Source organism: Engystomops pustulosus, chromosome 5 (assembly GCF_040894005.1).
Source record: "Engystomops pustulosus chromosome 5, aEngPut4.maternal, whole genome shotgun sequence".
Lineage (NCBI taxonomy): Eukaryota > Metazoa > Chordata > Amphibia > Anura > Leptodactylidae > Engystomops > Engystomops pustulosus.
The window spans coordinates 64,975,749-65,001,833 of NC_092415.1; positions in this window are offsets into that span (position 1 = coordinate 64,975,749).

The window sequence follows — 26,085 nt, forward strand, 5'->3', positions numbered from 1 at the left end:
AGGGGTGAGAGGCACTGGTGACTCCGCGGCCCACGATATGGGTAGCGGGACCACCCGTGACAATTTTCTATAGTAACCAATCAAAGTTCAGAGCTCATATTAATGACCTGTGGCAAAATAGACTGGTTGGATGTAATTCTACAGGAGATGCTCACAGCCTGGTAAAGGTAGCTTCAGGCTGGAGAGGATAGTTGGCTGCTTCAGCAGCAAGATAGGCAGACTCCTGAAGGTGGATGTCTGCTTGGGGCCTAGTCTTCACACAGGCCAAGTGTGTCTGGGCAGCATGCCACTGACACTTTTTCTTCCATAAAGGTCTCTCAATAGATGTCTTGGACTGACCACCTTACTCTGACTTGTAACTTTATAGCGACAAGGGGTTTTATAAACTCGCATTGAGGTGGCAAGCTTATTATCCAACCATCACTTTCTTTACATTATAATAATAACATATGCATCTCATTAGTTACATAATTAGGCAGTCCTTCTCAGGCAGATATTTACCAGCTGCATTACCATTTCCAGGCACTGGAGGACTCCTTAATTGAACAGGTTCAGAGAAAGGATGTGAAGGAGGATGTGTTTTTGAAACACTTAGGGGACATTAATCATAGTCTGCTAGACTTGAGCGTTTTATTGCGCAAAAATCTGGCACATCTCATTAATTTGGCACATTTTTCCGCCATTATCTGGCGCACAGCAAAGTCTGGCATTTAGTGGTTTTGATTTCCTGCGCCTTATCTGACATAGTGAGTGCCTCCTATACAGATGTTTGCACGGCATCTATCACTACTCGGAGCAGGTGCACTTCCAAAAATATTCACTTTTCATTACTAAAAACATAGATATTCGTTTGCCAAATGAAGAATAACCTCTTTGCAACATGGAAAATACTTCTGCTCAGTTTTAAAATGTAAAATTTCTCAAGTAACAACTTGAGTGATTAATTTCTTATTGTACAGATCTGAGAATATTATCAAACTCCATTTTCATAAAAAAGGCAAAAACTCATTTCAGCAAGAATTTTTTATTTTTACATAGCTCTAACTTTTAGTCCCTGCAGTTACATCCCAATGGTTGTTTTTTTGTGCTGATGAAGCCCTGAACGTTCTCTCACATTTTCTCAGTCTCCTTCATTATTGGTCACAAATGAGATCTAATAATTTGAGACAAATTTGGCGCAAATTTAGGCGCAAATGAATCGGACATGCGACGATTCCAAAGTACATTTACTAAGGCAGAACTAGATCCATCATAGATCACAAGCCAAAAAAGAGAACAAACCAGGCGCAAAAATAGGCGAACCTGAGACCCACTATGATTAATGTCCCCCTGTGTTTTGCATCCACACTGCCAAAAGTACTAATACCTGGCATAACAACCACAATATTGCTGTACTTGATTGGCCAGCAAACTCAACTGACCTTAATCCCAATGGGAATCAAAGGGGTATTGTCAAGAGGAAGATGAGAGACAACAGACCCAACAATGCAGATGAGCTGAAGACTACTGTCAAGGTAACCTGAGCTTCCATAACACCTGAAAAAGTTTTTGCTAATATTGTAATTTTTTGAGAAGCACATGTATTATTAGCACTGTATTATTACAAATTATATTGGTGACACTGTATATACTGTGGGTTGCCAAGGTAATTTTGTCCCTTGAAGATTTACTAATTTATAAATGTTACACCCACAAAATGAAACATGTATTTTATTACTGATAGAGCAATAAAAAGTATCAAGTATTCATTAAGTGACTTTCTGCATTGCGATTTGTAGACATCTTCTGGACCCCGACAAGAGCTAGAGATTTAGTCACAGGTAGCACAGTAGGCACATATTTTTTCAGACTTGAGGAAAACATTATGAATACAAAACGTATTAATGTAACCTGAAAGACATAGTTGTGTAAGCAGAAATACATAGGCTTAAAGGGGTATTCCTCAGAATTCACATTTAATTCATCTGCCATACACACACTTTTTTAATTGCATGTTTGTATCTGAATTGCTCTGAATTGGATCATGCTTCAGGCTTCTTGCCTGAAAACCACATCCAAAGCTGTGATTGACAACTCCCTTTCAAGATTTTTCACTTGGGGAAAGCTGTATGTGAGATTGAGCTAATTTAGTGTGCAGCTGTGGCTTGTTAGAAATAGTCATGGACTATTGTTAGCCACCAATCCCAAAACGTAAATAGATAAAGAGAAAAGAAAAAGTGGGGAATGGTATGTAAACGGCTATGAGTACAGGACCATTTGTACCAAAAAATGAATTTTATTAAATAGATTCAAATGTTACAAAAAAGATCATACATTTAAAAGCACATCCCAGCTGTGTGATGGACGGCTGGACTAGTCAGTGCCCATTACTTCCTGGATATTCTGCCCAGTACCTTCATAGAGTTCTGGTTATTTTCAGTTTTCTCTTTGCTATATCTAGTGCTATTGATTTCTTTGCTATTCTGTGTATCCGGCTTCAGCTACATTTAATCCACTATTCTATCACTAAACTATTCTGTACCTAGCTGCCATCTTGGATTTTACCCGGTTTTATCTGACTTTGCTATTACCTATGTTATTGTCCCTTTGTGTCTTGTCTCTCCTGGTGTGACCCTGTTTTCCCTGACTCATACTTATGTTTGGTTATTGCCTGACATATCTATGACTTATCTACCTGTCAACTCCACCATCCAGCAGCTGCCAGACAAAGTAAGGTTTTCCTGTCACCTCACAGGGTCACTCAGGGTCTGTTAGATTCCGGAGAGCGGTATTGTCTGCTGTGGGCAGGGCCTTAGCGCGCAGGGTTAGTTTGCCACCACTTATCCAGTCTAACAGCTTGCGCCAAGTCTGGTTATGGTTACGCTGCTTGCTCGATAGGTTCATTACAATGTTTTCCCATAAATGTAGTTAAGTTGTCCATTAGAATAGGAGGACACTGTCCTTGGATACAACTACCTCTGTTGGAGTTATTGCACAAAGAAACAAAGTTGTTTTTACATAGGAAATGGGAGTTACTAAATGTCCCACAGCCGTCCTGTAGTAATGAAAGCTGGACAGAAATCAATAATGGATGCCTGGCTAACGCTGCCAGGTTGCGGGGGTGGTTCTATCCACGGACAGATGCGATACGTTGCACAATACGGTCATTAAAATGGCTACATTTATGAGAAATTATATGGAAGCATGTCCATTTTTTATGACATCCAATTTAAAAAATGTATGTATATGGTAGATTAATTAATTTAAAGGCGAATGCCCTGATGAAAATACCCCTCTAATGATTTTTGCTAATAGCAAATTGTCCAATGTTTATCAAGGAGCACATTTCTTAGAACTTTAAGACACAGATTCTTGGTAGATAACCACACTCGTTCCCCCAAAACATACTCAGGACCAGGAGTCCGTCTTTTCTTGGCTTGACATCATTGACTGTCTTGGGCTTTAGCCAGGTTTGCCAAAGTCCCTACAAGACGAGAATTTGGAGTTAAACCCATAATTACAGAAGAACAGAAACATTTCAGTAAACATGTTAATCCTGTTGTTTAAAGCGAATTTGGTGAGAGTCAGAGAATCCATTGAAATATGGGTCCAGGAGTCCCTCTGGTACCTTTCAGGGCACCTTAGTCCTGGCACACACCTCACATGCTGCTACAAAATCCTAAACAGCACATGATCACTAGAGCCACCAACATGACCTTTACATCAGATGCACAAACTGTAGCACTTTCTGCAGAGGAGCCTATGGAGGTGGACAGGGCCAGACTCTCTTCTCAGGAACGTATTAGAAGATGTCAGGGTAACCTTTGCCTGTATTGTACCAGCCCTGAGCACTTCCTTGGGGCTTGTCCCATCCGTCCCCAGTGTCCGGGAAACACCAGCACCTAGGCTACTTGGGAGAAGCGTCCCTAGGTGTAAGCAAAGCTTCTCCACGTCTGATGATTCCCGTTCTTCTCAGTGTTGGTACCCGCACCCAGATCCAGGTTTCAACTTTCTTGGACTCCGGTTCTGCAGGGAACTTCGTGGATGCCGCCCTGGTCTCCCGGCATCACATCCTCGTGGTTTGTCTTAAAAAGCCTTTGGTAATCTCGTCTGTCAGTGGCCAAATCCTCTCTGACCCAGTCCAGTACTGCACCAAGCCTCTGTGCATACAAGTCGGTGTGCTGCACAGGAAAAGTTTGTATTTTTATGTACTTCCGCGGTCCACGTCCTCCATCCTGTTGGGTCTACCATGGTTGCAGCTCCACACACCTGTTCTTCACCGGAAGACGGGGGAGATCCTTCGGTGGGGACCTGATTGTCAGTCTCGCTGTATGAAGAAGTCTCTTCCAGTACCAGTCCTGGTTTCTTCTGTGGCTCCCAAGGCCCTGGAGGGCCTTCCTGCTTGCTATCAGGACTTTTCTGACGTCCTTTCTAAGAAGCAAGCCGAGACATTGCCACCTCACCGTCCCTACGACTGTCCCGTGGATCTGCTGCCGGGTACATCTCCTCCGCGGGGTCGTGTGTACCTGCTCTCAGTACCTGAAACTGTAGCCATGTCTGACTATATCAAGGAAAACCTGCAAAAGGGAATCATACGCAAGTCCTCTTCTCCGGCTGGTGCAGGTTTTTTCTTCGTGACCAAGAAAGACGGGTCACTCCGTCCTTGCATAGACTATCGTCGTCTTAACAAGGTCACAGTTAAGAACCGCTCTCCATTACCGCTGATCACGGAGTTGTTTGACAGTCTTCATGGAGCCAAGATCTCCTCCAAATTGGACCTTCGAGGGGCCCACAATCTCATTCGCATTCGCCAGGGGGATGAGTGGAAGACCGCTTTTAATACCCGTGATGGACACTTTGAGTACCTGGTAATGTCGTTTGGACATTGTAATGCACCAGCCGTCTTCCAGGAATTCGTTAACGACATTTTTAGAGACTTGCTTTATGTTTGTGTTGTGGTCTATTTGGACGATATACTGGTATTCTCTCCGGACCTTGAGACCCACCAAGTTCACATACGGCAAGTCCTCAGTCGTTTAAGGGCCAATCGCCTCTACGCCAAACTTAAAAAGTGTCAATTCCATCAGCGGAGTATTCCATTTCTTGGTTATATCATCTGTGACCGAGGCCTCCAGATCGATCCTACAAAGCTGTCTGCGGTTCTTCAGTGGCCCCGTCCAGTAGGACTACACGCTATACAGCGGTTTCTGGACTTTGCGAATTACTACAGGCAGTTCATCCCACACTTCTCCTCGCTGGTGTCTCCTATTGTGGCGCTCACCAAGAAGGGTGCTAACCTCCGACTCTGGCCTTCGTCAGCTGAGGAGGCCTTCACGAACTTAAAGTCCAAGTTCACCTCAGCCCCAGTACGTCCCCACACAGAGAGTCCTTTCCATCTGGAAGTAGGTGCCTCCTCAGTAGGGGCTGGTGCTGTGCTCATGCAGAAGGGTTCCAAAGGTCGAACTGTCACCTGTGGATTTTTCTCCAAGACTTTCTCCTCCGCGGAGAGGAATTATTCTATAGGAGACAGAGAACTGTTGGCAATTAAGCTCGCCTTAAAAGAGTGGCGTTACCTCATGGAGGGAGCTTGGTTTCCGGTCAACATCTATACGGACCACAAGAACCTCCTCTACCTCCAAACTGCTCATCGACTCAATCCACATCAAGCCGGTGGTCACTCTTCTTTGCCCGGTTCGATTTCCTTATTAATTTCCGCCCAGCCGAGAAGAACATCAAGGCTGACGCCCTCTCTCGTGCCTCGGATGTCATTGGGGAGGAACCGGCTCCTCAGTATGTCATCCCTCCTGACCGACTGGTACTGGCTGCGCCTGTAGATCTTCGTCAACTACCTCCTGGCAAGACATACGTACAACCTGCTCTACGGAGGAGGATTCTGTCTTGGAGACATTGCTCACGTGTGGCTGGGCATCCTGGGGTGCAGCATTCTATCGCCCTCATTTCCCGGTTCTACTGGTGGCCAGATCTGGCCAAGGACGTTCGGGACTTTGTGGGTTCCTGTGCTTCCTGTGCCCGGAATAAGCCATCACATCTCAAACCTGCTGGTCTTCTCCTGCCGTTGCCAATACCCAGCTGTCTTTGGACTCATATTGCCATGGACTTTATTACAGACCTACCCCCTTCATCAGGCAATACCGTCATCTGGGTGGTGACTGACCATTTTTCAAAGATGTCCCATTTTGTCCCTCTGCCAAGTTTACCATCTGCTCCACGTCTTGCCAGCCAGTTCTTCCATCACATCTTCAGCCTCCATGGACTTCCCCAGCACATCGTCTCGGACCGTGGGGTTAAGTTTGTTTCTAAATTCTGGTGTTCTCTCTGCAAACAACTTCAGGTGAAATTGGACTTCTCTTCCGCTTATCACCCCCAGTCTAATGGAAAGTGTTAATCAGACGCTGGGCTGTTATCTACGCCATTTTGTTTCTGCTCGTCAAGACGATTGGTTCACTCTGTTACCATGGGCAGAGTTCTCTTATAACTCCTTGGACTCTACATCCGCAGGGTCCGCCCCATTTTTTGTTAATTATGGATTGCATCACCGCCCTCTTCTACTTATGCCCGTGCCATCGGAAGTCCCTGCTGTTGAGGAATTGGTACGGGACTTTAAGAGCATTTGGAAACAGACTCGTCTTTCATTACGTCAGGCTTCGGCCCGAACCAAGTCTCAGGCCGATAAAAGACGCAGACCTCCCCCTGTCTTCAATCCTGGTGACAAAGTCTGGTTGTCCTCTAAGTATGTCCAACTTAAGATTCCTGGCTACAAGCTTGGTCCTCGTTTTCTGGGTCCCTTCGAGGTGCTGAATCGCATCAATCCAGTCTCCTACAAGTTGCGCCTTCCTCCCACCATGCGAATCCCGAACTCCTTTCATGTCTCTCTTCTCAAGCCTGTCATCTTGAACCGTTTCTCCCGACAACTTTCTCCTCCTGCTCCTGTGGCCGACTCCTCTGACATCTATGAGGTTAAGGAAATCCTGGATATGAAGACAGTGAGGGGTAAGCGGTTCTTCTTGGTTGACTGGAAGGGGTTCAGGCCGGAGGAGAGATCTTGGGAACCTGAGGACAATATCCTGGACCAGGACCTCTTGCAGAAATTCCTTCAGCCCACAAGAGGGGGAGGCTGCAGGGGGGGTACTGTCACGGGTGGTCCCGAGACCCATATCTCGGGTCGCGGGCTCACCCTTGCCTCTCACCCCACGCCAGCGCGCCTCAGGGGAACGATAGAAAGTGAGTACAATTTTATTATTTTACCTAGGACTGTACCTAGGACTGTATATATTTATAATAGTCTGTATATAGTTGTTTATTATAGGGGGTGTATACAGTTTTTATAGGAGGGTGTATATAGTTCTAGGGGGGCTGTATATAGTAATTGCTGGGGAAGCTGTATACAGTGATTGCTGGGAGGGGAGCTGTATACAGTGATTGCTGGGAGGGGAGTTGTATTCAGTGATTGCTGGGGGAGCTGTATACAGTGATTGCTGGGGGAGCTGTATACAGTGATTGCTGGGAGGGGAGCTGTATACAGTGATTGCTGGGGGGGGGGGAGTTGTATTCAGTGATTGCTGGGGGAGCAGTATATAGTGTAGGGGTTTAGCTCAGTAGTGAGGGCCAAGACAGTTCACAGAGACACTGAGTCAGACTTTTAGTTCCAAAAACTGATTTGACTTCCAGTCTTTATTATCAGTTGTGGTTACATGCCCAACATGTACAAGCTCATAACAATCTGAAACAAAATACAAAAACAAAAAGCCTGCCCGTCCGTGCACTAGCTAACACAATGGGGCTCATTTACTTACCCGGTCCAGTCGTGATCTCGCAGCGCGTTGTCCAACGCTGATTTGGGTCTGCCGGGATTCACTAAGGTCCGTATGCCCGATAGCCACCAGGTGTCACTGCTGCGCCGAGGTCTGCTGGAGTTCATCTGCTTCTTCCCGGTGCATGTGAGTGTTGATGAGCCCCAATTGGTTTTTCCCTCTCTAGATAATGATACAGAACTAACGCAATGGTAGTCTTTACCTCCATGCTTGCTTCACTCACAGCATCACCTCTAGCTCTGATCAGAGACACCCTCCCATGGTGCAGCTAAAATTTATAAAGCCCTGGTCCAGGTGCGGGCTAACGAGCTGCCCCAGAACCTGGATTAATCATCAAAGGCCATCCCTTTACCAAGCATAGGTGAAAAACCTACCTGGAATATAGATGCCATTGATGAATTTTCCAGCGACTGCCTTACAACAGTCATTGCTGGGGAAGCTTAATATAGAGATTGGGGGGCTGTATATAGTGATTGCTGGGGGGCTGTACACAGTGATTGCTGGGGGAGCTGTATACAGTGATTGCTGGGCAGAGTGTTAGGGAAATATCCCCATCTCTGTGATGTGTCGGTCCAAATTATTGTATAGTACGAGCTGCTCGGTGAATCACTGAGGTTCTTGGGACAAAGGAACCTACTGAGCATGTCCACATTCCAATAGCCATCAAAAGGAGGTATCAGTGTAAAATGCTCTGTGTACACGGGGGGATGGTACTTGAGTATAGTAAAACACATGGTATGTGAACACAATAGAAAATGGATTCTATTCCCTCACAATTCCTCCCTTTTGTGAAACATTTCAGGTACTGCTCAGATGATACATTGACATGCGCTAATCACACATCCAGGACTTATCTAACACTTCACCTACTTCCCTCCTGAGCATTCTGAACATTACATCACAACACAATTCATGTAATTCCATTGTAAAGGGCAGAATCTCTAAATCCTATTGGTCTATATCCTTATACATGTCACCCTACCAACCCCTAAGTGCTATTAGACATAGTACAGTGCACACACTGTCACAGCTTTCTTTTGCATAGCCCATGAAAGATATTGGGGCAGATTTACCATCTTTTGATATACTTGTCCTTTTCCAACATTCCCTGACATCCTTTTACAGCCTATTTTCCCTCTCGCTTTCACGATCTGTACTGCTGGTTTCCCTCCGAATTGCCTCTCATCCTACCTAGCAATTTTTCCATAATTTTCTATATATCTCTAGTGCCGGCACACACTCGCAGTCACTCTTCCCTAGGGCAGTTTTAACCACTTTTATTTTATATTTATTTTTTCCTAAACCGTTTGCCTGTCAAGAAATGACTGTAGTCCCCTTCCTTCAAGCAGATTTGGATCCTACCACACAAAAAAAATTTATAAAGTCTGACTGTCCAAACTCAGTCTCCTTTGTCTCAAGCGAAATACGATCCACCAACTGCTCTTCAAGGCTGACTCTTTAGGTAGGGGCTATTCTAGGATGTTACTTTCTTAAAACCAGTACAGTACAGTATCACAACAAAGCGCTATCAAACACACATGTTCAAACTCACACAATACCCATATACACTACCACACATCACATGGAGTTTTCAAATAACAATAACAAGATTCTTTGGACTGGGCAATAAAGGCATGCAACTCACCGGACGTGGGATAATCCAAACAAGGAGAGACAGAGCAAATTGTAAGAAAAAGCTTCTTACCTTTTTGTGCAGCTGCATGGTTTGTCTGTCCTGAAAGGATGATCCCTAAGTTGTCCGATAGGCGTCACGCAAACCCATGTCCCTGTTTAGGCGTCAATTTTGTTAGGGAAATATCCCCATCTCTGTGATGTGTGGGTCCAAATTATTGTATAGTATGAGCTGCTCGGCGAATCACTCAGACCTTCACATGTTTGAGAGAATTCCAATTTATTTAGGTAGCAGACAGTTTTTATAGGTTCTTGGGACAAAGGAACCTACTGAGCATGTCCACATTCCAATAGCCATCAAAAGGAGGTATCAGTGTAAAATGATCTGTGTACACGGGGGGTGGTACTTGAGTATAGTAAAACACATGGTATGTGAACACAATAGAAAATGGATTCTATTCCCTCACAACAGTATATAGTGATTACTGGGGGCTGTACTAATACTAAAGGTATTATGAAGTGTCTGCTTAGAGAGTCCCCATCCACTCTCTGGAATTTTACACTGACCAGTCTAGGGTGTGACATGAGCTAAAACAGCAATAAATCTGAGTAAAATTGTAAGTAAAAGGTTAAAAATGTTTTTTTATTTTGTAGACTTCACTAGGGAAATGAAATTTGAGAATTTTCTTTCATGGGTTCAAGCAGGATTGACTTTCCACAGATCTCACTAAGAAGAGAAAGACATTCTTGACGCACTAGTTATATTCATGGAATTGGAAGAGACAGTGGCCCACATTTACTAAAAACTATGTGCAGTTTGCCTGTGAAGTATGCAGGGTATGCCAGATTCAGGAATTGTGCTGCCTATTCTGCATGAATCTGTCACTGTCCCAACAGAAAGCACCAACTTTTCTTTTGGTGCACCTTTAACATGGGGTATGCAACACACTTTTGTTGGACTCTGCATGTTAAATGTGGTACACAGCCTGACAATGAGTTCTTGTTTAAGGGATGCATCCCCAGGGACAGATGACTTCCCATTTGGGCTGTATTGGAGGTTATGGAGAAGATGTTTAGGAAGCGTAGGGTTCAGATTTGATGATGGAGAAAAGAACTAGTACATATGGAAACCTACAGACCAGGTTTATCCAGGCCCACCGTTGGCAGTGACTGCTTGAGTACTATTACTGAAGAGACAGCTATCAATGGCATCTGAGTTGTTAGGCAACACGGCCGGAAGACAAAGGAGTCTTGAGGGGAAGGACAGAGGGGTCTGGAGAGGAAAATAGGAAATCTGAAGGTGGACAATAGGGGTCTGGAGGAGGGCAAAGAAGATGGAGGACAGAGGGGCCTGGAGGAGTACATTTGTGTTCTAAAGGACAGAAGGTGTCTGGAGGAGGAGGAGGACAGAGGAATCTGAAGGAGAACAGAGCAGTCTGGAGGAGGATAGAGCATCCTGACCGAGGTCAGAGTCTAGAGAGGCAAAAAAGGGTGTTTGGGAGGACTGTCCGAAGACAGAGGACTATAGAAGGCCAGAGGAGGTCTGGAGGAGAACAGAGGGAGTGTGTAGGAGGACAGAGGGGGTCTTTTGGAGGACAGAAGGGTCCTAAAGAGGACAGAGGAGGTCTGACGGAGGACAGAGGAGTCTGGTAGAGGACAGAAGCGGTCTTACCGTGTTGTTTCATTGCAATAGATATTAGGTTTTGCTTAGCAGTTTGGGCACTAGCAGGTCATGTTGTTAGGTATTGTCACGTCCCAAAAAGTCCTGATCTAAAAAAATATAAAAACAGTTACTAAGCATGTAAAGGAAAATAACGCCCAAATGTCCAAATCACCACTTTTTTGCAAATGATAAAAATTGGAATAAAAAGTTAGCAAATGGTTGCACAGTCCCCAGAATGGTAGCAAATAAACGTCCGCTTGCTTTGGAAAAAAAATACTTCTTACACAGGTCTGTACTCCAAAGTATGAAAAAGTTATTAGCATCAGAATATGGCAGAATGAATTTTTTTTTTTTTTAACAAACATTTTTAATTTTTTAATATCTATTAAAACTTAATTGGAGGGCACTTGGAAAGCCATAAAAACAGGGCCCAAAAAAGTTTGTCACAAATGCGTTTTTGTCAATTTTGCCATGTTTCGAATTTTTTTACAGCTTCCCTGTACATTGCATGGAATAATATTGTCACTAGGAAGTACAATTTGTTAAAAAATCCTCTTACAGGTCCATGCAGTTGAGTGTAGGGGAGAGATATATTTTCATTCTAGTACCTTACCAGCAGATGGCATTTGGAACACAAACCTTGTAATGAAGATCACTGCAAGAAGGACAAAGATTAAAGGGGTATTCCGGGAATATGAATGTCTGACACAAAAACCCATGATGATATCAATAAATGAATACAACAATACTCAATGTCATCAATCACAAAATGGAGCTTAAATAGTTTGATGTTATGATTTACAAAATTTATGGCCTCTCTAAAGTAGGTGGAGTTATCACCAAGATGGCCGCCACTGGAAAATACAAGTCCCATGATCCTTTAGTTCTCAGTAACTCCTCCTCCCTCTTATGCTCTGCTTCCAGTGATGATGTAACAGGTTTTCTTGCTCTGCTACCATAGTAATGATGTGTAACTGGCATCACTAAAACACCGGCCATACTGGATGCACTGCAACCAACCAACTACAGCCAAAGGTTTATATGTATTGATTTTATAAGAACGTTGTAACTCCATTTTTTTGTGGTAACATACAGCCAAACTTAGTGGTGATCACATGACCTGCCCAGGCAGGTGCAGGACATGTGATGTGGACATGTGACCAGCGGCCATCTTCTGTTCTGAGACGGACCACGCGGAGGAAATTAATGGACTGATTAAAGCGCCAGTAGCATTTTAATTCTTACATTGTATATCAGCAGCATTTTCTGCTAAGGGGAGCAAAACTTTAAATAACAACTAGTTACACATTAGCTTATATTTTGAGTACCCATTTGCATATGAATTATGCTTATTCCTGGAATACCCCTTTAAACCTATGTTACCCAGCTAAAAGAAATCTTATCTCAATAAGGTTTCTATTTGTTATAGTATATCGATTGAATTGAGAAAAAAAAAAATACTAGAGTACCTCTAAACTTAATATCATTAAAGGAGTATTCCCACAAAGACAAGTTTCTTATATGTACTCCGGATAACAAAATAACACATTCTCTAATTCACTGTTATTAACAAAAATGCAGCATTTCACAGATATAAGTCCAACCTTGTCTCTACAGTCCTGCTGTACAAAATTTCAGTTGCCCCTAGACACAACACAGTAACTTCTGATTTGGGGTCGGATTTGCCATCTTGGATGAGATCCTGCAGAGATTTCTGTCTGTCTATGCTGTGTGGCTGTAGCCACGCCCCCTGCACAGAGCTCAGAGACACTGACTGATCACATCCCGTCAGCACATGGTGAGCAGTGAGAGAGGTTGCAAACTACAAGCTACAGGGAGATACGTGATTCGGGGGAAGGGGGAGGCAGGCACATATCTGTGAGATGTAACACAGAGCCCACAGTGTAACAGTGTAATGGTCTATCAACCTCTGTGTAATCATCTCATGCATCTCTGATCAGTCTCATCTCTCTTTCTATGTGTCAGTGTGTTAGTACAATGTCAGAAGCCAGATTAAAGTGCATATACACCTAGTACCCTGATAATCTAACCACAGTGTCCCCCACAGAACTAGATGGATTATTATGTGTCTGCTTAGACAGTCCTCACCCACACCCTGGGATTTAACACTGAGCAGCTTTGAGAGTGATAGGAGCTAAAACAGCAATGAAACTGAGTAGAATTGTAAAGTAAAGGGTTAAAATTATCTTAGTTGTTTTAACATCACTAGGGGATAGAAATGTGAGAATTTTCTTTTGTGGGAAAACCCTTTAAAAAGCTTGGATTTTGAGTCGCCCATTATAAAATTGGATAACTGGGAAGTCAAAGATTATAGGGTAAACATATAAGGGTTTATTTATCATTATGCGGGCTCCTTGGGATAGTTCTATGACTGCCCTTCAGATTAATGTGTCTGCAATTTTTTATTTTAGTTTTTAAAAGCATCACATATGACAGGAGGGAAGTGGAGCGACCTGAACATTTATTTTCCAATTATTTTTTTAAAAAATTGCAAGTCAGAAATTTGCCTTTACTCGGTGTTGCATTAGCAGTGGTTCTATGTTTGAAGGGGTATTCCAGGAATCAGCATAATTCATATACAAATGGGTACTTGAAACATAAGCTAATATGTAATTAGTTGTTGTTTAAAATGTGGCTCCCCTTAGCAGAGAAGTGTTGTTGACATACACTGTAATGGAGAATTAACCCTTTAAGGACGGAGCCATTTTATAGCTTAAAGGGGTATTCTCGTCTGGGCATTCACATTCAGTTTGATGAATCTGCCATATAAAAACATTTCTTCAATTAGATGTTATTAAAAAAAATGTTCCTGTGTGAAGATAATTTCTCATAAATGTAGTCATTTTGTCCCTTAGAAACGAGAAATCTTCCTCTGGATACGGCCACCTCTGCCTGAGAGATTGCACAAATAAACAAAAAGGTTTTGTATAAGAAATGTCCGGGATTTACTGCATATCTCACAGCCATCCTGTGGTAATGAACACTAAATCCAGGAGGTCAGGCAGGACTCTATAGCCCAAGTCTGGCCACCGCTGCCAGAGTGTGACGTGGTCGTATCCGAGGAAGCTATCTCGTTTCTAAGGGACAGAATGACTACATTTATGAGAAATTATCTTCACATAGGAAGATTAGTGAAACTGAATGTGAATGCCCAAATGAGAATACCCCTTTAAGGCTCAGCCCAATTTTTTGGATCCTCACTTGCGTCGTTTTATTCATCTGATTGCTTGTTCATGATAATACCCTGCAATACTCATGTATTTCAGGGTATTAGCAGTGTCAGCCTATCCACATGCATAGGCTGACACTGTGCCTGTAAGATTATGTCAGAGACGCCATCTTACAGGCAGTTCTTACAGGCAACGGACCCCAGATCGGACCCCAGAGTTGCCTCGGAGGGGGAAGTGATCGTGGGGGAAAGACCCCCCATAGGCATGTTAAATTCCGCGGTCGCTCTGATCGCGGCTTTTAACTGGTTAAACACCCACGATCGGAGCCCACTCCGACCGCAGGTGTTACACTTGGGTGTCGGCTATTAGTTATAGCGAGCACCCCATGTTTCCCGATGCCGGTTCGGCTCAGATCTTGAGCTGAGCCACCATCGGCTCTGCGTCCGATATATCGGATGCTGAGCGCTAAGTCACTGCGCTCAGCGTCCGATATATCAGATGAAGAGCGCAAAGCGGTTAAAATGCTACTAGCCCTTCAATCAGTCCATTGATTTTCTCTATGCGGAGCAGACACAAGAAAGAAGATGGCCGCTGGTCAAATGTCCATATCATGTGTCCTGCACCTGCCTGGGCTGTAGTCGGTTGGTTGCAGTGCATCCAATATGGCCAGTGTTGTTGTAAGACGTCATCTCAGTGGGGGCAATGTTCAGAGATGGCAGTTACACATCATAACTATGGTAACAGAGCAAGAAGGTCTGTTAGATCATCACTGGGAACAGAGTATAAGAAGTAGGAGGACTTGTAGTTTCTTGTAGTTGTAGTTTCTACTGGCGGCCATCTTGGTGATAACTCTGTATACCTTAGAGAGGCCATAATATTTTGTGAATCATAAAGTCAAACTATTTAAGCGTCATTTGGTGACTAATGACATTGAGTTTGGTTATATTAATTTATTTACAGCATTGTGGGTTTTTGTATTAGACGTTCCTATTCCCGGAATTACCCTTAAGCCACTATTTCTGGCAGGAGTGGAAGAGAAAAAAACCTTGCAATTTTTTACTCTAAACAAAAAAAACCCTTAGCAATAATTTTACGCTTTTTTTACCCCAAAAAAAGTAAATGATAAATAACCCCTTAGACTCTAGAATGAAAGATCAAACTATATAGTCCTTTCTAGAGTTGCAAAGAGAAGGTTTACCAAAGGAAACTTTTTCCAATATCTACAGATCCAAAGCACTCTGGGGAAAACTAAAGATAGACAAAGAAGGAAGGGACAATCAAGGACTTTAGAGATATTTGTAGAAGGTAAAGGTCAGGAAAAAAAGTTATTGATAGCATACTAATTTTAAAATGGTCGTGCTGGAGGGGGAAAGTATTTAGTTTGATGCCCCAAATTCCAACATTTTTGGATACAAATTTTCAATTGAATCTTTACAGTTATAGGCATGAAGAACAACCCCTCACCATTATTAGCATTATTGCACATAGGGTTAGACAAATTTAATCACTAGTATAATATAATATGCGACTGTAAGATTCAAAGTTAAAAAAATAGCCATATCAGGGCAACCACAAAGACAGTCCCTCCCTTTGCCAAAGTGCTGACACAAAATAATACAAACAAACAGATAAAAACAATAAAAGTGGTAAACAATCAGTCACAACTAATAAAACACATAAGGTACAGAATTGCATACACAAGGGATAGTCACAGATCAATAGCAAAAACTCAGAAAATTAGAAGTACAGAGGTATAGCAATAGATGAATGGATGAAAGCTAGATTAACTACTGATGGACAGGAGCAGAGTTGCAGAGGATGTGGAAGTGGTTCATTTAGGATCAACATAAACCATAGTTCACACTAGGAATATCAAGTAAAAATTGGATGTTATAGTACCCTCTTCCCCTTTTATGAGGGGTCAGAGGACCCTCACTAGATCTACCTCATAGTCACTGGCTGCACAGGAAGGATGTACTTTTTCAGAAGGACTCATGAAAACATTTTGAATATGAAGCTAATTAACAATAACAAAGCTTTATCTATATAGCTCATCATTCAAAATAAAAAAAGACAGATTGCACTTACTGGATTCCACTTCCATATATTTACAGAAACCAGGGTGCATCAGTCTGCAAAAAAAAACTTTAATGGTGTCAAGTAATAAGGGATTACATAGACTTACTGGATTCCACTTCCATATATTTACAGAAACCAGGGTGCATCAGTCTGCAAAAAAAAACTTTAATGGTGTCAAGTAATAAGGGATTACATAGACAGGTGGAGAAAACAGTGAAGGATTATAGAAAAAAGTGAAAGTTACATGTACTTTTGGAAGGTTATAGGCCTGCCTGAAAATATGGGTTTTCGGGGCACATTTGAAAGTTTGGTAATTAGGTATTAGCCTGAGGTACTGCATTCCAGAGAATAGGTGCAGCTTGGGCAAAGTCCTGGAGACAGGAGTGGGAGGTTAAAATTAAGGAGGAAAGTTATGTTAGTTTACTGGAGGACCAAAGAGCATGGGTTGCGCGATTTAGGCAATTGTAATTTGAAAAATTTCAGATTAATGATTTCGCTTAAAGCATATGGTCATATATATTGAGGAGAAAATTTCCAAGATGGAGCTGGGGGACAGGGGCTGCTGGCTATATACTGGGGGCATGAGCTTGCAGGCTATATACTGGGGGGGCTGTGACCAATGCATTTGCCACCCTCGGCTTATACTGGAGTCAATAGTTTTTCCTAGGTTTTTGTGTTAAAATAAGGGGCCTCGGCTTATATTTGGGTCGTCTTATACTCGAGTATATACGGTATATAAAAACCCACAGCTCTCATTAAAGGAAACCTACCACCATGATAAAGGATTGTAAAACAAGCATACTTACATGCTGGTGTCTGCCCTCTATGACAGGATTCCCACTTCCTTTAGCTTCTTATGCCCTTGTTTTTAGAAAAAAAAAAGCTTTAAAATTTAAGCAATTGAGCCAATTTTTCATATAAGCAAGGAAAATAAGAAGTTTAATAAAGAGTAGATCCTGACCAGGACACAAATGCAAGTCTGCTTGGTTTTCAATCCTTCATCCTGATGGCAGATGCCCTTTAATAGGCAAATAAGAAACAAGAGTAGGATAATCTCATACCTACCCGCATCAATCTGTTTCTTTTCTTCTACACGTTTAGAATTATCTTTCTGTGATTATTTTATATTCTTCATGTACTATAAATATATAACACGTGTAAAAGTTGTTAAGAATATACTTCTACTAAAAACATGCATGCTTACTCATCTATTTATACATAACAGACAATTAGATGAAAGTAGCAGCCTAAACACACAGAGGAGCACAATGCAATATTGTCTTTCTTTACAATATATCTCGAACATCATGCTGCATGCTTCATTTTCGGGAATATTAAATTGACTTCACCATTGCCATCTCATTTTAATAATCAGTTTTCTGTAGGAAACAAATTTACAGTAAATAAATAGCACAACTGAATGTTATGTAAATAAAACGAAGCTTTCCGTAAACTCCATATAACCAAAACAATGGGAAAGGAAGGAAAAACCACATGGATTAGAAGAACATTTAATGCATAGAATAGATAAGCATCACTTAAAGAAACCTGCTGGATTTTTTTCTTTTATCTTGTCCATATCCCACCAATATACAGTATTTTTATGACCATAAGGCTACATTCACACTGCCGCATAGTCGACGTATTCTTATATGGCCGACGTATAAACGGCCGATATACGTCCCCCATAGACGGCAATGGGCGCACGGTGCCCTGCGGGAGCGGCATTGTGCAACACACGTGCCGTATATCCCTATCCTCTCCCCATGTGCTGCCAACGGCAGTGTGAATACAGTCTAAGATCCATCCATTTTACTCTAAGATTCACCCCAAAAAATATATTTGGCACCAATTAAAATAATCCCTGTTGGTCTCATAGAAGCACAGCACACACAGCTCTGCCACATCTATTCACTAATACGCAGCTCTGCTACATTCATACACACAGCCCTGCTACATCCACCTAGTCATGCACAGCTTTGCTATATCCATTTATGCTTCTGTCATCACTAGAGGTCCTGCATTAATACTCACATTTGGAAAGCTAGAACAGAGGCTCTGCTCTCTCAGAGACAAGCTCCAGGACTGAAGTCAGAGCTGGATTCTCCTGGCCTTTGGACTATCTTATATAATAATGAATGAGGCAGATTTATTTACATTCCCGCTCAGACTAAGATTGTGCACCCGATATCCTGCATGTGTCGCTTCCCTGCTCAGGTCCGACAGAGTTCACCATCTTTTTAGTGGTGCATGTAAGTGCTTGGGCCTACTAGCGGACCGCTCAGTCCGAATCAGTTGGATCATCCAACAACATGCCCCCTAAATTGTGTCGCATGGGAGCCAGTGCAGCTGCGCCAAAAAAGGATCATGTGCAACAAAATCCCAGCGCAGACACTTGTTAAATACCTGTGCAAGCCGTGTAATCTCCGAAAAAGGTACACAGTCTGATGAAAGTGAGCAGCGTGACCCTTAGTAAATGAGCCCCAACGAAGTAGAAACATCATGTGATTGATAGCAGAGCAAGCAGAGAAATATATTGAACTAACTATGGAGAGATCAGAAGTTCAGTCTATACACATCTGTAATATTGAATATGATAATTCTGTGACTTGCAAAGAGATTTTTTTTTTATTCTACCAAAACATAATGGGGCACATTTACTAAGGTCCTTGCGCCAGTCAACTGTCGGACTTTGCACATTCTTTCTTGTGCTACCTGCTTGCACATGTATTCAAGAAGTGCACAGGCCACATAGGCGTCGGGACTGCAGTATTCTTCACACAACACAAATTTCATCAATGAAATGGGTGTTCCGTCGCACAGTCGGACTGTGCGTCACGTTTAACAGGCAAAGTCGAACTGATGTGTGTCCCACACCCCCCAAAAAAGATGATCCACTCTGGCAGGGCATTGCAGGGAGTGCCAAATTCATAAAGAACGGACGCCAAAGTTCATTAATGTGGCACCCTCTACACACTACACATAGTGCAGAATGTGGGCCAATATCTACCAAAATAATAATCTAAATATACATTTGGTATCTCGGTGATCATACAGACCAAGAGAACAAAGGATTGGTATCAGTAGCAGCGCACAGTGAAGGCCGTAAAAACAGTCCAACAAGCCCTCTTACAGCTCTGTACACAGAAAAATAAAGAAGTAATGGCTTATAGGGGTTAAAGACAAGAGTAGTGGAGGGGGGAGCATGAAGCAGGCTCACGGATGAGCAACCACCCGTCGCTAACACTCGCAGCCCTTTGATCGCCGCCGGCAAAGCTGCCGCCGGCATTAACGACCCGGTTGCCCGAGGGCGCCACCATCTTGGCTCGGATCGTCGCTCCCCGTGACATCATCGGAGAGCGCCGATCCATTGTTATGACGGGCTTGGGTCACACAAAGGCCTGAAGCTGCCATGTTAATTAATTACAATGTCCGATTGCACATTGTAATAGATCAAGTGCGAAATCCCCATATACTGCCATAGTGCAGTCTGCAGATCAATCAGACAACCTAGGGTTAAAGTACCCACGGGGGTCTGAAAAATAGTTTAAAAAAATGTAAATAATTAAAAAAGTAAAGATCTTTACCCCTGATCCTCATCCTCGTCCCCCGACATCTGCGGCCTTCTGCGCATGCGCAGTAGCTCCCACCCCGGAGCCGCGCAGCCGAAGGCCTGCATTCTGCACATGCGCAGAACGCAGGGGACCAGGACGTTACTCCGCCTATCATTTAATCTTCGGCGCGCAGCTGCTCGTAGCTGCGCGCCGAAGATTAAATGATAGGCGGAGTAACGTGGCTACTGGGGTGTGGAGTAGCCGCGACTAGTAGCCTCATGGCCGGCTACTCCACGCCGCATAAAAAAATTTACATATGCCTCCAATAAAGTTTTCTAAAAGACACCCGGGACGTGAGGATTAGCTCAAAAAAGGGCTAGCCTCACGTCCCATTCATCCACCTACCACCCCTTCTACCTTTATAGGTAGAATCGGGGTGGTAGGTTCCCTTTAATTAAATTCATTTGCCATATGTAAACATTTCTTCAATTGGATGTTAATAAAAAAAATGTTCCTGTGTGAATATAATTTCCTATAAATGCAGCCGTGTTATCCCTTAGAAACCAGATAGCTTCCTCGGATACGACCACGTCACTCTCTGGCAGCGGTGGCCAGACTTGCGCTATAGAGTCCTGCCGGACCACCAGGATTCAGCAATCATTACCACAGGACGGCTGCGGGACATGCAGTAACTCCCGGACATTTCCTATACAAAAACTTTTTGTTTCTTTGTGCAATCTCTCCAGTAGAGGTGGCCGTATCTGAGGAAGTTTCTAAGGGACAACATGGCTACATTTATGAGAAATCAGAAATCAGAGTACTAATAACACGATATTACATTGTACGTACTTTGGTACTATTTTTAATTGTTTTTATGGTATTGTCTGTGAATCGGTTGTGTGTTCTAATAAAATTTATGTTTTTGTAACAATTCTACAGTGGCACACCACTTTGCTTTTTGCTCTATAAGTCTCATCTGTCACCGCTGATGACATCACAGTGTGCGCCAGCCAAACAGCATAGAGAAGACCGAATAGGACCCACTGAGAATGTGCTTGGCAAACTGCGGGCTGGCTGTATACCACTTGGGGATGACTGGCTGTATATTACATGGGGCTGGCTGGCTGTATACTAATGGGGGCTGGCTGGCTGTATTCACAGATTTTGGTCGTAAAATTAGGGGTCTCGGCTTAAAATCATGTCGGCTTGTACAGTGAACCTCCCGATAAATGCAGAAAATTGATTTTCTTTTCCTCCAAACACTAGACTAAATAAAATCTCATCAATTGGCTAAAGAAGCCCTAAAATAATGTATTTGTAAAATACATCTCATCCCGCAAATAAAGCCCTTATATGTCAAATTTACAAGTAAAAAGAAACAATGGCACTCTTTCCATTCAATGCCATGGTGTGTACCATAGTTTATCTAGTTTATCACCAAGTATGGAGTATTGGCATACTCGGGAGAAATTGGGTAAGAAACATTCCCACATGTGAATGTTTTATGGGGCATAGAATAAAAGAAGGGTTTTTGAGTTTCCATAGAGATTTTACTGTAATATTCTCAATTTGAGAAAAGCCCCTCAGATACCAGAATAGTGAAAGTTTACCAAGACTGGTCCTGTTTTGGAAGCATCATTTTTGAGCCTTTGAATTCTGCAGTTTTTGCATTCCATTTGCCAATAAAAGATGGCTTTAGCCCAGACATGTTAATTTTTAAAAAATGCCCAGTTTATTGCACTGTTTTCTGAATATAGCAACGTGGTCAGAAATTATTGGATACATGTGGTCAGAAACTATTAATGTGGATACATTTTTTATTATGTATGTTATGGCCCACTATTATGTAATATATTTATTAATGATATAAAGGTAGGAATTAATAGCACTGTGTTTATTTTTACAGATGACACCAAGCTGTGTAGTGTAATACAGTCTATGGAGGATGTCCATAGGCTGAAGTGTGACTTGGACTAACTGAGAGTTTGGTCATCCACTAGGCAAATGAGATTCAATGTGGATAGATATAAGGTTATGCACCTGGGGGCAAGTAATCCAAAGGGAACATATGTCCTAGGGGGAGTAAATCTTGGAGAGTCCCTTGTTGAGAAGGACCTGGGCGTACTAGTATATCATAAATGAAATAATAGCGTGCAATGTCAATTAGCTGCCTCTAAAGCCAGCAAGATCTTGTCATGCATCAAAAGTCGAATGGACTCTCGGGATAAGGATGTAATATTACCACTGTACAAGGCATTGGTCCGGCCTCACCTGGAGTATGCTGTGCACTAGTCAATAAAAAGAATGCCCTGGAGCTGGAAAGGGGACAACTAAAAGCCGCAAAAATGATAAGGAGTATGGAGGGTCTCAGTTATGAGGAAAGAAAAAACAACTAGATTTATTTAGCCTGGAAAAGAGACGATTGAGAGGGGACATGATTAATTTTATATAAATATATGAATGGTCCATACAAAAAATATGGTGGAAAGCCGTTCCTGATTAAATCAAATCAAAAGACAAGGGGGCACTGTCTCTGACTGGAGAAAACAAGGTTTAATCACCAGAGGCGACAGGGCTTTTTTACTATGAGAACTGTCAATCTCTGGAATAGCCTGCCTCAGGCGTTGCGCACAGAAGGGACAGCAGAGACCTTCACAAAGGGCCTAGATGCCTTATTACACCTAAATAACATTGATGGCCATGTTATATAGAATTCTTTCCATCCAATCCCTTCCCTTCCTTGGCTAAACTTGATGGACATGTGTCTTTTTTTAACCATATAAATTATGGTACTATGATATTGTGTTTCTATATGTCAGGGAGCTCACTTGTAGGGACAAGTTTGTAAGGGAAAAGTCTCTTTGGGAAGAGTCTGTGGACCCCCTAGACCCCCACGGGAGTTGATGCTAGACACAATCTGTGTCTAAGTGGCACCCTGGTCTTCACCAGAGCCCGCTACAAAGTGGGATTGACGTGCTGCGGCAGGGGCCACCAGATCGTGCGACTAGTCCTGCTGTGGCAATCAAGGTAGGATGCACGACACAGAAGCATAGGGACGCTGGAGACACCAGAGGAGCAGGGCCGGATCATAGGGGGGGCCCCCACCACTTTGCCCTTTAAGGGGCCCCCACCCAATATGGGGGCGACTCGAGCGGTCGCATGACTGCCCGATCCGCATGCTGTTTATTTGGATCCAGGCTGACCGCTGTAACTAGCGCACACGGGGCACAGAAATGCTTAATGCTATGGCCGAGCCAGGGAACAATAAGTTCCCTGCTCTGCCATTTGACGATCCATTGAAACCAAGATGGCGGCACCCTGTGTTCGCAGCGCCGACGCCGTGTGAGACGTCACGGCGCCAGCGCTGTGTGTGATGTCAATGCGCTGGCTGCTAGCTGGGCGCCGCCATCTTGGTACACCTCCGAAGATAACCGGGCGGTGGGAAGACAAGGACGGCGCGCATCGGGGGAACGGAGGAAGGTGATGTACAATTTTCTTTATAAAATAAACTGTATATAACTGTATATAGTTATTATTGGTGGGGTATATAGTTAGTTATTATTGGAGCTGTTGTGTATATAGTTATAATAGGGGGGTGCATATAGTTATTATGGGGGCTATATACTTAGTTATTATAGGAGGTGTTGTGTAATTAGTTATAATAGGGGAACTGTATATAGTTAGTTAAGCGCTGGAGACAGGAACACCAGGAGCGTATGGGAACGCTGGAGACACAGGAGACACCAGAAGCGTATGCGAACGCTGGAGACACCTAGGAAGCGTAGGATGGCTTTCTGTTCCTCAGGAATGGCTTAGGGAAGCCTGGTATGGAAACCATAGAAGATCCTAGGAGAAGAAGGGAGTGGAGGTGCTGGATTATAAGGTGGAACCAGATTAGCCTGCGCCAATTAGAAGGACGCTGGCCCTTTAAATCCTGAGAAGTCGGCGCGCGCTCCCCAGCAGCGGGAGCTAGGTCTGGAAAGTGCGGACTACTACAGAGACTCTTTAGTGAAATAAGAATATAAATGTGTAAGAAGTGACCCCATTTTCAAAACTACACCCAAGTTATTAATCAAGGAGCAAGTGAGCATTTTGACTCTACAGACAGTCCTGAGAAAGTAATTGTGAAACAAGCATCAAGTCTGTTCCTCCAATGCTTAACTTCATATTCTCTTCTTGAAGTCCACTTTATTAAGCAGCATCTGAAGCAGGATTATGCAGAAGGATGTGGGTTCACTGTTAATTTACTTTATTGGTATTTTTGATCTTGAGGAATTTTTTTAAACTATTAATTTTAATGAATTCTGGACTTTGAGGGTATTTATTTTGGATTTATTGATAAATAAGTAATACTATAAAATCTGTTTTGATTTAACAAGCACTCATTGAGGATAGAAATTTCTTTTGGGGCAGGAGATGACAATGTTTTAAAGCTCTTTAGATGCTGTGGTCAATTAAAGAGTTAACTTCTTTGATCCAGAGTGTTATCTCTTCACAGTGATATTCTACATATTATTGCTACCAGAAAGGACAATGTAGCAACCAGGAGACATATTAGGATTGTTCCATGAAAAGAAAGACAACATTTGACATATTTTTCCCAAAAACTTTCATTAAAAAATGCATATTGCGGTGAGATGCACATACAGCTCAATGCTTGGTTTTCAGTGAAGTAATATCAGCATTTGCATTAAAGACAGCATGACTCCAGTTTTAATGTGCGAGTTGTGCAGTTTTGTCAACAACATTCTAATGCAAGTCATATATTATTAATACATTATAATTAGTGTATTCCATACAAGGGTTTGACTTTCAACCTAGATGCAAATTCCTTTTTTCTTCAAATTCTAAATAGAGTGGTGGGTAGATCTTTACTTTGGATACTAGAACATGTATATTAAAGTTTGTTAATTTCAGCATCCAAAATACCTTTATCAAAGTATTGTAGCAACAAAAACGTCACTGTACCAATAAAATTATATGTTAATGCTATGCTGTGGTGTATAAATTAACCTATTTTACTACTATATACTACTACTTTAATTTTTCAGGCCTCTATCAGCTGTGTGTTCAGGTAGCCTTAATGCCCTTATTTTTACATGAAATCTATGGGGGTTATTTATCATACTCCGGCAATTGTGTGATATATATGATAGCCCCACCGCTGCTCTGGCGCAGCCCGATACATCAAGAGGCTTTTATCCGGCGGGGTCCTGCGCACCACCTTGCCTAGCATAGAAATACAAACACAACCGGCGACTTTTCACATGTGAAAATTCGCCGTCTGCAGAGAGTGCACAGGCACGCAGACAGTAATGGCCCGCGCTGACCCACTCCCCGCCGCTCAACTGCTCGCCCCTCCCCTTCACACCCCACTGGAGTGAAGGTGGTAGATTGTGGAAAATAATAGCAAGTGCTAGCAATAAGGTAGCATTTGGGATTATTTCAAGGCTTCTATGACACTGACGTGGTGCAGAGGCCCTGATCAATATCCCCCTATACGAGGGCGGTTCAATAAGTACCCGTGTTTGACGACAGAGGGCGTTCCTGAGGGAAGTTGGTGTTATCATCGTGTGCTGCCATCTATCAAAACAAATTGTAGACTGATTGATAGGTTAGTTTGGATTTGGCAGCCATTTGAGTAAGACGTGTTTCGTGATTTTTGCTAAGATGGAAAAAGAGCAGTATTGTTCGGTAATTCGCTTTTGGTTTTTGGATGGGAAAAAATGCGAGGAGATAAAAGCAAAGTTGGATGCTGTTTATGGGGACACTTCGCCATCTATGACCACAGTTAAATATTGGTTCAACAAATTTAAACGCGGGTGAATATCAGTTTTTGATGAGGAGTCGTGGCTCTGCGGAGTCGTTGTGAAGGTAAGTCTAGTTCAAGCGGGAAAGAGAGAGTACGATGGGCATTAGGGGTTACCAGTTATTGAGCAAGTCTGAGTTTCTCCACCTCCTCAACCCACATCAAGTGTCTCAGGATGCCCTTCTTAATGGCACGAAGGCCAGGGGGTCCACATATGCTCCTGCATAGGTCCCAGATGGCCCACCAGATGGAGGCTATAACTTTACAGTCCCACCAAACGTGGCGCATGGTTCCCAGGGCAGAGTGGCAGCCAGCATATTGGTGATACAGATGGGAACATAATATG